The sequence below is a fragment of the Camponotus vicinus genome, unplaced genomic scaffold (genome assembly GCF_025532165.1).
Source record: "Camponotus vicinus isolate PSW18456_S1 unplaced genomic scaffold, iyCamVici1.0 SCAF_12, whole genome shotgun sequence".
Taxonomy (NCBI): Eukaryota; Metazoa; Arthropoda; class Insecta; order Hymenoptera; family Formicidae; genus Camponotus; species Camponotus vicinus.
The window spans coordinates 1,533,032-1,549,695 of NW_028141948.1; the positions used below are offsets into that span (position 1 = coordinate 1,533,032).

Here is a 16,664-nt window from a genome sequence, read left to right on the forward strand (position 1 = left end):
TAACTGACTCGCATGTATGCGTTGCGTGTGCCTGGCATGCGAAACGTGAATCTTGGATCTTCAGACCCGAAATCGTGACCCGCGTTGTTGTCATCGTTGATGTGACGCACAACAAAAAGTGTCCGTCCTTGCTTGTCCCGCGGCAACAGCCTTGCTGGCAAACTACACTCTTGTCTCTTCGTCGCTGATGCGCGACGACTGGTTTTTCAGAAGGAAAAATAAAACACATGACCGTCAGAATTTTTTTCTCCTTCTTTGCGTCATTCCTTCTGCATAGTAGAGGGACGAGATAGAAGTTTATTGCCATCTCTTTCATCAGATTCTGCCTCCACCTTGAAGATGTTCTATTGTGGTAATTGTATCTGCAGGATTGTTAACAACGGGGGGAGTCCATGTAATCGGATTAAAATAAGTCGATCAAATACAAATGATAATGACATGAGCTTTGTCAGAGATGTTTTTATTCAGAAGAATCCACTTGATTTGCTGCTTCAACAAATATACAATACTTATCCGGTACTTTGGATACTTTTCTAGTCCAACATCGACCAATTTATTATGAAATCATTCAGCATATTTTATTTTCCATTCTCATTGGACTTCTATTACATTTATTATTATTATTCTGACTACAAGTCTATCTTCGATATATTTTTTGATTAACAGAATCTTGAAAAATCTTTCTTCAAATATAATTCACTGCACGTAAACACTTAATATTCCAATTTGTAATTTAATTTAATGTCATATAAATTTGTACCTATATAAATAGAATAAAATAAATTATAAATAACTATAAGAAATTAGGCTCTGTGTATTAAAACATAAACTTAAATTTAAAGGCCATAAGAGCTAAACGCGGATGATAGTGCGTAAGTTCAACGAGAAAATAAGTTTTTCGTTGAAACTTATTTGTGTGCACAGGGCACAAATTTTCTTGGTACGATACCAAGCAAATTTAAATAATTCTCAATTCGAGAATTTATTTAATTATTATCCCTCTTTCCCCCCTGTAATGTTGTAGGCGAGAAAAATATCGGGCCGAAAGTCGCTGAAAATAAATTATATAATTAATAAATTATAAAATTCAAAATCTATAAATATATCTTATTCTTGAATATATAAAATATTTCTTTCAATTTCTTCAACAAAAAAATTTTTATTAATTTTATTATTTATAATTTTATTAATTATAAGTAGTATGAATGTATTTAAAAGTATCTAAAACTTTCAGAATATATCTAAAAAACGTTCACTCTTTATTATTAATACTAATGTCTACTTTTTTATTATGTGCATGGCATATAAGATTGAATTGTCATGTCGTTGACATTTGTTTCTTTATCGCATACCTTTGCCACTCATTCGAATAGATAGAGACACTCACGCGGCACTGTTCGCTATAGCGTTGAAGCTAATCGATTGCATTGGTTCTTACTTGTTCTATCGTAGGAATGTATATAATGTTTTAAAGCTGTGGGACATTCAGCATTAATGTTACTTGGCATACATCGCTGGTGAAAACAAACTAGAGAAACTTTCCGCGCTTCCGCAGGAACATGCGGGACTACTTTTTTATCATATTTCCGGAATGATCTAACATGAGAACGAAATGCGATTTTCAAGCATCTTTATAAAACGTAGCATATCTAATTCGGTAATTATGTATAAATAGCAAAATTGATTTTTTTAAAAAGAAAATATGATTGTGATAAGTTATTATATATTTCATATAAAAGATAAATAATATTTATACGTAAAGAAATGTATATTTAATAATTTGTATAAATAAATATAGCGATTAGCAAGATCTACAGCTAAAAAACGATTTGTGAAGATATTCCATTTTGTAAAAAAAGATTATATGTCCCTAATATTTTCTCGAAAAGTTTTTCTTTCAGCGGTAATTTTAATTTTTGAAGCGAAGCAAATTTTTGAAACAATTTTTGAAGCAAATAACAAAATTGTATACTTTATAGATAAAGGAGATACATAGAATTATTATTATTAATATCCAAAAATTTTACATGAAAGAATATATCGGTTACTATATCGGTTAGTATAATAAAATTTTTGTAAAAAGCTTATTTATTTTCTTAAGAAAATCAGATTTCAGAATTAAAAATCTATCAAAACCTAAATAAAAGTATAACATTTTATTCAAGAAACGGAAGATTTTAACGTATGAAATTCTCAGTCATTGATTATTTTTAATTAACTTTTTTAATTAACTTTCTTTACAGATTTCAATTTCACATTGCAATAATATAATCAGATTCTCCGGAAGTATATATTCGCGAAAAGTATAAAAAGAATTCAAGGATGCGTGATAAGTGTCCACGAGTTGTCGTAACCCGTTGCTTGGCAGTGACTATAGTAAGTTCGTCTGCTCGTGATATGTTTCGCTGGCAATTTGCAAGTTTAACATCCGCATCGACATCATCATTTACATACAACAATGATTTGTCAGTCCTGTATAGAATGCTACGTGCAGTACTGAAGAAATGAATGATTTCCAATATTTCGATGAAAAGAGTCACGATAAACGTTGATAAAAGCATCCAAATTCGCGATTGATATTTTTTTTCGGCAAATCTTGATTCCAACTTACACCTCACTTTCCCTTTGACACATATATTGTAGAGGGTTAATTTAAAGCATATATTACTTAAGAATGTACCCTCTGCAATATATGTCAAAAGGAAAGTGATCCGTGAGGTGTAAGTTAATGAGATTTATTTTTTTTTCTTTGTCACCATCGAATCTTTTTTCTTTTTCTCTTTAACGCGCCGTTTTTCGGTGGGTGGCCTCTCATCGTGGGTGAGAAAACGACGTGAAATTATGGAGAATGGAATGTACACATATAAATGCATTTTCCGCGGCGGCTTAATCGATGTCAACTATTGCATGTATCGACCTACTGAGGAAGACCCGTTATGCAGTATCTTCCTATCCCTTCCGTCGCAGCGATATATCGTCCCCTCTGTCTGGCTTTCGACTTTAGTACGTTCGTGACACGTCACCGGGCGGTCTGTCATCATCATGTCTTTGGTAGAATGTTAATGTAGATAGATTATCAATGGATGTGCAGATTAGAAAATAGTGAAGATAATCAATCTTTAATTTCATTTAACTTGAGAATCTACTCAGGTAAAATTAAACACAGTTTTAAGCACTCAATATAAAATTATTAGATGCAATAATGTATAATAATTAGATTATATGATGAACTTAATTAATAATACTAATAAATATGTAAATTTCACGCACACACGTTTCTTTAGATATTTTTTAAATTGTACAGTATAGCTTTCTAAGGCATTCTTACCCATGCAGATTGTCAAGGAAGATCATTTAAAAATTCACGCGTCGTTTCTGGAATATTAGTCGCTTATACTTCATGTCCCGTTAAGTATCATTATATATATTCTAACGCGAACTCCTATAGATAGAATTCTATGACATCGGGGCTTGTCTAGTATTCAGCGTGGGTACGTTTGCAGCTGCGTAAGTTCATTCATGGATTACTTTGCCATTCCTTTCTCGTTCGTGTTATACCGTTTTCTAATTATACAACAAAACATCCTTGACTATCTTTTCACGTGTTACACACTTTTGCACTTTTCAACCATGGCCATATTTGTAAGGATGTCTAACAACAGTCTGGAACAAATGCTGATGATTTTGAAATCATGTAGGCTTTGAGATGGTAGATCCTCAAGAAGTAAATAATGTTAAACATTTTTTTTTGTAAAAATAAGTTACTTACTTATAATTACAATAAATAAAATCGTTAATCATTGACTATAAAATTGATAAGAAGATTATATATAATATTATATTTAATATAATTAGTAGAATATATAAATAAATATAAAAAAGATACATACAATAAATTGTTCTTTACACAAAGTTTCGTTTGCGAAAAACATGATTTTGAAAATCGAAAACATTATTTAAGCTTTGGTAATATTTAATGATTTTATATATCTTATTTAATCATCGAATTCCTATGACAATCATTAAATAAAGGAATGAGCCACTCTGTTCGATATTGCAAGCTCCTAATTATCAATTTATAGCATAATAGATTTTAAATAATTCGAAAAACAAAAATCTAATATTAATTTAAATCAAGAGATATTCAAATATTTTATGTGCAAGAAATTTTCTGATTATTAATTGGCACATTCTGAAATTATAAATTAGAATATTTAAAAATCACGATTTTCAAAATATTACTTATGTTTTTATTTAAAACTTTAAATATTTAATAATTCGTTAATGCTTTGATTCAGAAAAAGAGCTATCTGTCAAACGAGCTGTAACCTTCCCAGAAATCAACATGCTTTGCATACATACATCTGACGACAAATCGTGACATACTAACCCAAGAGGTGCGTTTTAGAATAAATTTAATAGACAGACACACACGCACACATGTTAACGGTGCTGGTCCGATATGGGACGATATGGGACGCATTTTAATTCGCTAAACGTGGAGAAGAACTGGCATGCGACCAAGCATATAAAGAAAGCGACTAATTATGATTTCTCAGCACATAAATAATTGTTATGAATATTTGCGCCGTTTTCAGACAACTTATCCTCATATTATCATTTTTTAAATTTGTCAAAGAGTTTAGAATAAAGATTCTAATTATTTGCCTATAAAAATAATTTTTTTCTAATATTGTTCTCTTCATAGAAAAATTATACATTTCATAGAGAAGTATTATAAGTTAAGAATGCTAGTATAAAGATAAGCTTTAAAAAATGCAAATATTTTACCAGTGATTCTTGAAATTAAGTTTATACAAAAAATGTCATAACATATTTTCAATTTTTAATTGATCATCAATATTGGTTATTGAATGGTTAAGTATTGAAACTTATTCATAAGATGTTAAGCAATTTAACACTTATAAGATAACAGTTAATAAATAATAGATTTTATGCATATCTTATTAATAATATTAATTAAATGATCCATCATATGATATTGAGATTCTTATATAATACATTAATACATACATATAAAAAACTATATATTTTTTATATATAATATTAAATTTTTATAATAAACTTTATTTAAAATTATTTATTTAATATAAATTTTATTTAAACATTTAATATAAATATTTAATATAAATTTTAGTTAAACATTTTTATTTAAAATTAATTCTAATTTTTGACAAAGCATTTGTATTTTCTTTTTAATCACTCTATAATTCACATAAATTTTTAAAATTTGTCAAGATGTTTATACAAAATAAAAATCTTATAACTAAATCAATACAATAAGTTAAATCTGTATATGCATAATAAATTTTGTTTTCTTATGCTAATATTTTTCTCCATAGATGTTATATATACTAGTCTCGTGTAACACTTCTCCCATTGCCTAGATCTATTGCGCAATTCGATCGTTCTATACGAGTTTAGATATCTCCTTTAGGTTTAAGCGTATAGAATGTGCAATCTCCTTATCACCATAGAAGTATGCCAAAAGTACTCCCAAGCAACAAGCGAGCTCCACATTCGCAACTTTTACAGAACAGCATGTCAATTTATTACTGCAATGTGAGTTTATCAATATAGATAATATGCTCGCATGACTATGGCAAATTCGCGGCTGATCGCTTATCAGCATTCGTTCTAATCGTCCATCGCGACTCATCGCTTTTCACCGGGTGGTGCAGCAAAAAAAAGGCGAATACTCGCGAGAAGTAGCGCGTTCTTATACATGAGGTTTTCAATCGAATCGCAATCGGAATGCAGCAAGAGCGCCGGAAAAAATCGCTTGCCTAGATTGGCGGAGCTTAGTACAACAAGAATCGTAAAATAGCTGGTCCCACTGACCTAGTATATGAGAAATATGAATGCATTTATACCGCACCTAGAGATCTCGTAAATTCTTCCTCTTGCATTCGATTAAATTATTCGTTATCAAACCAAGATACTGCTCTAATTATTACACTATCTAAAACTCCATTCTCCTTTTCTCTTCTTTTCTCTCTTCTTTATTATTATATTAATCTTGTCAATGCTCGTGGAAATAATTTGTGTTTTCAGCATATTTTAAACAATTTTTTAGCTAATTCATAATTATACAATATATGTATATCTATACATCTGTACATATGAATTATATATTTATGTTTATATAACAGCTGCTATAAAGCAGTTAAAAATCAATCTTCTTCTGCTCTTCGAAAATTCGTTCTAACAAAGCGACCCAAAAGTTTTGGCAAGTGTTCAAGCGCATTCAATATTCACTACATGACTTGTAACTATCCCGTTTCTTCGTGTCACTCGATTTGCCTCTGCCCGCGATAATACCCAAGATTTTCTATATTTAAGGTCGACCCAAATTGACAGAAAAAGAGACAGAATCGCAAGAAACCCGGTTACGTTATTATTTATTCGATTTACAATTATTTATAATAGTAGGCTGGTTTACTATGTTTTGTAATTTTAATTATATGTTTTACAATTTTAATTACATTTCATTATGTGTAAGATTGTATTATTCAATTTATTAAAATAATTGTTCTTAGATCACATCATTAAATTTAATTGTTATATTTCAAGCAATAAAAATTTTATAGATCAGAATTCTTTAGATGCACTTAGAAAAAAATTCTTTACATCTTGTTCTTGTAGCTTTTAATTCTTTACTCTATACAATTGTAAATTTTGAGTCAAATTAAAAAGAAATATATAGAAAATTACATACACGTATGCACGCACGGACATATACATTAATATGCTCTTTATTAAATTAAGAAATTGAATAAATTATATCTCAAGAACATGGCAAAATAATTGAGTTTTTAATTATTTTCGAATACAATGTATTTTGTTTGAAAAAATATGCAATTCGTTCTTTCAGTAAAAACAAACTGTGTAATATTAGCTCTCTAATTATTTTCTACATTCTTTAAATTAATCATATCCAATAATTTTTTTTCTGAATCTGTTGCTGGGGAAAGATGCATATATTAATTATTACGATGTCATATCATTTCTACTTTCGACATAAGCGTTTTTCAAACGACTTGTAATTTACCGGTTTAAAAATACTTTTTTTTTTGTACAAATCTCGGGGAAAAAAGCGCAAATAAAACATCATACATATGTACGTACGTAGCGTGCATTTAGTGTCTGGAATGAAAAAGCTTTTGGCAGATGCTTAAAGCGTATCGCGTAGCACGTGCGTGCTAGCGCCATTAGCGTGCTACGAGATGTACTGATAATTTCATATTTTGCGTTAATAAGTTTCCGCCGTAATAAATATTCCTCGGTGCGGAAAGCTTGCACTCGTATCTTGCAATTAGAGAAAATAGTTATATAATTACGTAATATAATTATGTAATATTTAGAATATAGTTACAAGAAAAATTATAGCTGTTTTGTATAATGCAAATGCTAATAGCTAATAATTAATGCCTTTTTCTTGTAATATCATAATAATTATATTTACTAGTAAAAATAATTAATAATTATAAAACAGAGAAATTAAAATTAAATTTTCACATTTTTTCAGATACACACATATGAGATACAATGGTGACAATAGCGTAATTCTCATAATAGTATTCTCATAATAATATTACGTAAGAATTAGTTGGAAATTTAAAATAATTTCTTTTCCATATTAAATTTTTTCGAAAAAATTAATTTTGAAAAATAATTTCTATCAAATATTCATCATTAATTATTATATAATTATTTGAGATAGAGATAGAGAAAAAAAAAAGAAATAGAGAGAAATAGAGAGCGAGAGAGAAATTATTGCGATATCTTTATATTGATAAGTAATCAAGTTAAGTGATAGAAAATAAAATATACTGTTAGTATACTATATTTTATTTACATATAAATTTTATGTGTTATAATATGACAGTTAAATGCATCATTAAATATGAATTTAACGACTATTCTAGAGTGTTGATGATGAAAGAATTGGTTATTTCCGGTTGACAATTGTCATTCTCTGACTGATAACTACCTAGTATATATCTGTTTATATTAGAAAATAACTGTTAATCACGCACACTATATACTTACACATTAAATATTGCTCTGGGGTGAACTCAGAATACGCAATGTTCTCTATCCGTCGTTCTCTCACTTTTCTCTTCCTGTCTCATTGTCAGGTCGGGTCCCAACGCGAGAAATTTCTCTTATTGTTAGTGCTATGCGCCCATTATTACATCATCACTTTAGACATATACACAATCTGTTCTTTTAAAATATATCTGAATCCCCTAGTTGCTACGAATCATAAAATAATATGTGCTCCAAATTATCAGAGAAATGCAGCTGTTCAAATATAAAACTGACATTTCCTTTTATATCGCACGATTTATCGTTCCTTCTTTTATATATTAAGTAAAGCTATTTCAAACAAATAGGATATTGATTTAGCATGTTGATATTGTTATCAAAATATTCATATTTAAATGCACACTTTTTTATCAATCAGAAAATTTTATCACTATAATATTATATATTATATAACATATATTGTACTCTTTTAAATTTTCATCTCTGGCACATTTTTATCCAAGTGCACACATTTAATAATCATTAATATAACAATTTTAGAATTGTTTTATAATAATCAGCAACACATATCACTCGCGAATAATAACATCCTATTTAATTTAACAAAAAATTCACTTTAAATCTTAATTGCACCATCACAAACTTTTTTTCACTTTTTATTTTATATAATTATACTTATCATTGTGTACATCATTGTAGACTTTGTTTTCATTGTCATGCGAAAAAAATGAATATAACCATGTTTTGTCGATCGAGAGAAGCCGTACACGATAATATCAATATTAACTATAAATTGATAATATAAAATATTACAGTTTTGCAATTGATTGCGAGATATTTTTCACACATTTTCACTGGCGAGAGACATCCACGTGGTAAACCGAACACCGAGACAGCCAAAGAGAATCTCCGGCAAATTTTGCTCAGAACGTGGGGCATACAATATACGTGTATGTAATGTATGTGTTTGTGTATGTGAGTGAGCACGTGTCGCGTGGCCCTTATATATAAGCGTAGCTCACGAGGGTTTAAGGTAGCAATAGTGGGACTATTGTCGTGGATACAATGCTGCCAATACTGCGTTCGTATGTAGTAATCGTTGACGGAGGGTAGTTCTTGGCACGATTCTCCATGGGGGAACTGGACCCTCGCACTATGGATTAAACATCTGTCCAAGATTCCTCTCCCCTCCTCCCTTCTAAACCACTACCATCAGCCGGCCCATTGCCTTCAGATACGGTATATATTTCTTTCATATTTTATATGATGTTTGACTAGACATGTTAGATTAGATATGCAGATTCAGATATCAAAATAATAGTATATTTTTACTGCTGTGTTCTACCTTCGTTATCTTTGATTTTTTTTTATTTGATCTTTCGAGCAGTACGAATATTTTTAAAAGAATTTATATAGAATAAATAAAAATAAAATAATTTATAAGAATTATAATTTTTTTTTAATTTTCAACATATATAAGTATCAAACGCACCAAATTTTAATTCTATATGAGGAACAAAAATTACAGTTTTTTTTTTAAATATTGTTTATCTTTCTTATATATTTAAAAGTAGACAATTTTTACTCGTTTATACATTCGATTGTTATTATAAACGTTTCTTAATGCAATGTTAATTATCTACTTGGCATAACGAAGTGCATTTATGATTGATCCCTCTTTAATAAACCGTTAAACAATTCTAATTACAATGTACGCGCTCATAAATATCAGTTTAACATGGAAGAATGCATTAAATTAGCATTGCATTTCCGATGCGCATCCGACATTCAATATGACAATGTAACGTGCTCATGTATCTTTGGATATTGATTTACATCATGCATCAGTGCAACAATATTCAGAGCAACAATATGACAGCTAATTATCAATTTTAAATCACAAGAAAGAGAGAGAGAGGAGATCAATTACTTGCATATTCAAAATTCAAAGCGTGAGCTTTGTCGGTCTGTATTGGCATAATGTGCAATCACGACCATCCCGACTCTTAGTCCTAATTGCTGTCAATTGCTGCCAATTGCCAAGCGACTATGCTGTTTCTAGAGTTGTAATTTACGTTTCGTGTAGTGATAACATTTGAATCTTGTATTGCATACATAATATATAAGTTTACTGGCATATTAATTACAATAATGATCGCTTTAGATAGGATAGTCAATTAATACAAACAAGACTATTATGATATTTCTCAATCGCTTTGATGTTTTCCTCTCTCTCTCTCTTCGTTGCATTCATAATAATTATTCTATTCAACAAGGAAAGAGATAATAAATGAGATTATATGCACGTTGCAATTTTATTTTATTATTATAGTAATTGTTTCCGATATGTTTCTATAAGAAGTTCAGATTTGCAAAGTAAATTTAAATAAAATAATGTTTTCTTCTATACATATGTTTATTTAGTTTATAGCTCTGCTTTTATTTCTTTTAAAAAATATTTTTGTTTATATTTTTGTTTATATTATATAAAATTCGATATATACTCTCATATAATTGGACTTTATAATTGGATAAACTATATTTTTTATTACGGTTACAACTTTTAAGATGAAAAAAAGTGAAAGAAAAAAAAAGAAAAGAGATTGTAAATACGATGACAATTATGGTCAACAAAATGTATTACTAATTGATGTTTATATTACATTTTGATTCATTATTATATTCAATTATAATAATCATTGATATAACTGAAGATTTGAATTATAATATCTTATGTAATATTAATTAATTACTATTAATTAATAAATAATAATTATTAAACAACGCTAATATATGTACGTATTATGAAAATTATATTATGATATTATGATTTTAATTTTTAATATAATAGGTCTGTTTTTTCTTTTTTATCAGCAGTCAGAAGAATAAATTCTATTTTATCGATATAATCACGCATTATCGAATTGTAATATTAATTTGTAAACAGAAAGAATATCAATAAATGTAGAATAATAATGAAAATTTATTTTTCTGAAATTATATTTGATAAAAATATTTTTAAATTTTATAAAAATAATTCAAACATATTAAAAAATTGTTCGATCGAAATCAATATATCCAAACGTGGGAAAAGTAATATAAAAGTATGAGATACTGAAAGGTACAAATAAGACATTTGAAATTTTATTGTATATTAATAACTGTCTTAATTATAAAATAAAATATCTTTTCGTTAATTACAATAAAAAAATGCAACTAAGTCAACTCGGTCCACGATTAAGATGTGAATAGAATTTAAAATACTCTCAATCATGGAAGATTTGAATTTCTGTTCTTGAATTTAAAATTCTTCTTGTGATATTGAAACTGAATACTTATGTAATAACGAACATATACATATATGAAAAATATTTTTAAAAATAAAATAGCATGATGCGCATTTAATTTACGAGAAAAAAAAATTACAACAAATTCATTTTTAATGCTTCCATATTTTAAATGACATTATTTCACTGTTATAATCACGATCAATAACTTAGATATGTACGCGTATAGTATTTTGGCAGACATCATCCGGATTCTCTGACTCATTCGGAAATGAGATCCTTAAGACGTTGTGTTAGGATTCATCCTTAGGATGCGTGCACACAAGAAAAGATTACGAAAAAAATCATATAAGAAAGTTTCGGGAGCTCATGTGAATAGATTGTAATCGATACTCGGTATGAATGAATTACGAGCCTATTTACATTGACCTTAACCTTTTAATGGAGCCGTAAGGCATGTGTTATTATTACTTACGTATATGTGACTGTTACTTTACATATTACCGCATAGATACATAAAATTGTGACTATAGGTTTTCCATTTTATGAGAGACATTATAAAATCATAATTTTTTTTTAAGTGATTATACAACTTTTATATTATTAGTTATAATATCAAGTGATTGTATTCTATTCATCTGTTTAATATTGCAACTAAATTTGTATTTTATTTATTTGTGCGGTAACAAAAATGTTTTTGCATTAGATTATTATACAAAATTATATTTATTATTTTATTATTTAGATACGTGTTTAATTATATTATATTTAAATATTTTTTATACATTCTTACATCCAATAATCAAGCATTTATATATCTATTATCATTCCATTTTTTAAAATTCAATTATATACACATTGAATATCAATTGTCCGACAATTTGTGGATTTAATAAAAAAATCGCATAATAAAAAACTTAAGATTATCGTTCCCTAGATTCCCAACAATTGTATCAGTTTTCCTCTTCGCAGACGAGATCTTGTGTGAAAGAAGCTTTAAGGGCGTGATGTATGCGCACAGGGAGTTAACAGCTGTGGTCGATAGCCCACATGGCGCTCTTTGCTCTTGTTGAGATGTGGAGCTATCGATTTTATCGTGCTATTTCGCTAACGAATAGATGAACATTGATTAGAATGCAGCTTTGCTAGTTTTTCCTACTATTAATTCGTTCCTGTTTCTGTTAGCAACTCGCTCAAAAAAACGTCTGGATTCTTATCATGGGTAATCATTAAGTTTTAAATAACGCTCGTTAGTTCGCATTTCTCATTTATTATTATCTTACTACAGCAGGAATTCCACGAATGATGATTTCAAGCATAACTCATCAAAATATGTCATGTAATTCTTATGGGACTGCTTTCTTTCTTAATCATATATGCGGCGATATCATTAAAATTAAAATATTGATGAGTTTCGAAAATATTATACTATCAAGATATATTGGTAAACCTTTCGAAGAGGTTACACCATAATTTTGACATGTATTATAATGGATGGAGCCCTAACTTACGTGCAACGTGATTCAAAGTGCATATAATTCAGGACTTTATCTATTATATATATGTAAAAATCAAAATGATTGATGAGGAATAACTTTATCGGAAAATTTATCAAGATATTTTCCGTGAGATATTTTGAATCATTTTTTATTGTTCTAATTTTTCTCGCAGTTTCATTATAAAGATAATGAAAATAATATTTCCTCCGAGAGTTATATGACTGAACAATAGTCATGATAAAGTATATTTTTATGGTATGACAAAAAGTGTAAGATCTAAAATAATATAGGACGATGCGTAATAAAACATGAGTTTAGCCTTGCGATGTATCAGTGCAGCGATGCCGAAAATAGTTTGAATAAGAGGGAAAAGATGTTGGACATGGACGGAAACCACTGCAAAGTTTATATGGTTTCCTGTAAAATCGTTTCTCCAAATACATATTTAAAATATCCATGGAGGAACATATGTTTCTTTTAATCTAGATAAGAGATATCCTGGATAATTTATACATTTTCCTCAAAAATTTAAAACATATAAACAAATTTTTTAATTTTTCTTCAAGAATAAACTTTACATAGATTACAAAAATTTCGTTTTTTTTCTATTTGATATGATAACAGTTGTAGTATTCAATTGAAACGACAATAATTATATTCAAATATATATGACACAATGTCTCTTGCGTTTGACAATCATGAGATGTATCGAAAGTTTAATTAACTGATACGATCTTATTGATTAAATTAATATATATTTCGCAAATATATATCATTATTATTTATATATCAATTTTTCGTTCAAAAAATTGTTTTCTATCTTGCCTTATGGTTCTATCGAAATAATTATAAATAATCACACATACACATATACATATGTATGTTCCTAAAACTTCATATTTTGTTTTGCAACAGGTCCCAAATATCGATTATAATATTAAATTATAATCAATAAAATTCTATAATGTAATAATGTCTATGTTGCGTTATCTTCATTATTTCGAAGTAGAAAAAGGCGGAGATGGATTGCATGTATGATGCACGCATTGGACAAACTTGAATTGTTCAGCTCCCCATGCCGAGTGTCAGTATAATATGACAATAAGCAACATAAGGCCACATGTAGAATTCACGTAGGTAGTCACTGACATTTTCAAATGTCAAGCTTTCTCACAATGCACTATTTATCATTTGTATTGCCATAAACTATAGTTTGATGTATCTCTATCGGATGCTGAGCAATAGAAAAAAATTTTTTTAATTTTGTTTTCAAAGATAAGATGAGTTACATTTCTCGCTAAATCAGTTATATTTCGATAAATAATTGCTATTAACATATTTCTATATCTATATAATGAGTATTCTGTGATATATTTAATTAATGATATTATTTTTAATAATATTTTATCGTAATATTGTTTTTAAATGACATAATTAAGATATATGATTAAAAGTATATTTGATTATGAAATCAAATGGGAGTGAAATATGTCGATTAAAAATTAATAAGAAATTCTGAGAGACAATTTTTCTATTAGCAAACACTTAATTTTCTGCCGCACCTATGCGGAACAATTGGCAACTTTCGAATGCTTGGGACTAAATATCCACGACACAGATGTCACAGTTCATCAACATTACAGATTGCAAACTACAGAAAGGCGCATGCGCACAGACTAAACGAGTAAATTTTTTCCGGATCGCCCAACATGTGTGTCAATTACTATATTATTTACCTTATTCATTAACGACTTAAATTTTAACGCGTGCTCGTTGAAACACACTGAATCTAATCGTGTTAGTTTCACATGCCAGGTTGTATCAATTATAAAACATTTAAATATCAATTATAAAACATTTAATTTAAAATTGAAGAAGTGTATATATAATATTTAGATTATTTAAGAAACAATAGATCAATTAAAATTGTATTTATAATCAAAAATACTGATAGGATGGAATTTGGGATAACATATGAAATGAAATATGAAAAATAATAATGAGAAATCTAAGTTGGCTTAAATAATATAAGAGAAAGTTCTATAAGAAATAGTTTTTTTTTAGAGATAGTATAATATAAATTTATAATTTTATTTTATAGATTTGATTACAGAATATTTCATTTATTATTATTTCCTCAAAAAGTTTTATTGCTTTTAATGATATACAAATAATTTCTTTCGAGAAAAAATTATTTGAAAGCAAGGAATTTTTCATAGTCAACGAGAACCTTTTTAAGATTGCAATTTCAAAGTTATCAAAAAGTATTTTTTATAAGAATATTATCTTTTTTTAATACAATAACTTATGCAACTATTTATTCCATTAGAATTAAGTAAATATTTTATAAATAATTTATTTTTATTTGAGAATATGTGTCAGGATTAAATATGATATATAGTTTATAAAAAGCTTAAATAATTTTTTACAATCTTATTCTAATACTTTCATATAATTCTAATTGAGGAAAACTTCAATAAGCTTATAATTTCAGAAACCATTAATTAAAAGAGGTTCTCTTTATGGAGATATTTAGAGCAATCATGATAAGTAAGGAACATTCTGCAAGCTATCCCCTTCGCGAATAAACCGTTCAGAAAGAAATAAGCAAAAGAATTATAAAAGACAGTAAAATAATGTACAAAATAAATACTTTTAAAAAAATTAAATAAATTATAAAATTAATAGTTATATTTTTCCTTATAGATTAAAATAGTATACGGGAAAAGATACCTATTACAACGTTGTTATTTTTATCATTATGCTATAATAATAGCAATTACAATAAGAATTATATTTATATCAGAGGAAATAGTCGCTTTTATGATTAGATGATGCAAATGTATCACACTTAATTTTTTATGAATAAAATAACATAACTCATCTCGCCGGGCAAGATAACTGCTTATTAAGCATCGAGAGGATATAATTGTAATTTAAATATGTTAATATTTTTATTAATAGAATATGTATTATGAGAATATTTAACTACATACGTGTTCTAACTTTATACGATATTTTTAACATTTCCAATGTTTTAACATTGCAATACGATCTTTTTTATATATAATACGCGCTTTAGAAGGCTGTGACGTTATTTCATTTTTTATGAAATATACAATTAATTCTATATGTATTTAATAGAGCAACTTATTCAAGAAACAAATGGCTGTCTAAAATCACGAAGGGATTAAAGAATCTTACCGGGTCTCGTACAAGTCGTGAAATGTGCAAATCTTCTGGTCGCGCCGGTCAGGACGCGCCGATCAATAGGGAGCAAGAAGGCACATGTCCCGGTGGCTTCTCACACCATGGTGGTCACAAGATCAACATCGTGCATTTTCGACAGCATCGCTCGACGACATCGCGCGTCGTCAGCGAGCTGAACGGGCGATGGAGGTTTCAGCGCACTAGGTCTCTCGCCAACGTTTTAAATTTACGACGCGACAGATTCCCTCGCTTTTAACGAGGTTTTATGCGATCATATGAGAGGCTGAGGCCAACGATAGGATGGAATCGTGACAATAACGATGCCGACGTCAGCGACGAGGCGAGACACGTAGCGCGAAAGCCGAGAAAAGTCGGGACACTGGCCTGACATCGGCGGGACCGTCGACCCGGTGCAGCGGCTTTTATTACGCGACGACGCACTGCGCCGACGTCACAGCGACGTCGACGTCGTCGTCGTCGTCAAGATGACGCGACGGCGCGCGCCGGAGCCTTTTCTCGTGCGCGCGTACCGGCTGAATCGATTTCTTGAACGCAACGAGATATCGAGACGCAAGAGGCGATGCTATGGCGCGAA

The 16,664-nt window shown here is 29.0% G+C and overlaps 1 protein-coding gene across 3 annotated transcripts in view; it reads right to left on the bottom strand.

The window, feature by feature from the left end:
* Daam (disheveled-associated activator of morphogenesis-like protein) overlaps nt 1–16,507 on the bottom strand; it is a 39,377-nt gene extending 22,870 nt beyond the window's left edge. For 2 of the 3 annotated variants that reach the window (XM_083083754.1, XM_083083750.1), the window contains exon 1: nt 16,064–16,507. The gene's annotated coding sequence lies outside the window, so the exon portion shown is untranslated. Of the gene's footprint in view, nt 1–8,073; nt 8,370–16,063 lie in introns of those variants that run through there. The other variant, XM_083083755.1, reaches the window with a different exon arrangement.
* Between the last annotated feature and the right edge of the window lie 157 nt (nt 16,508–16,664).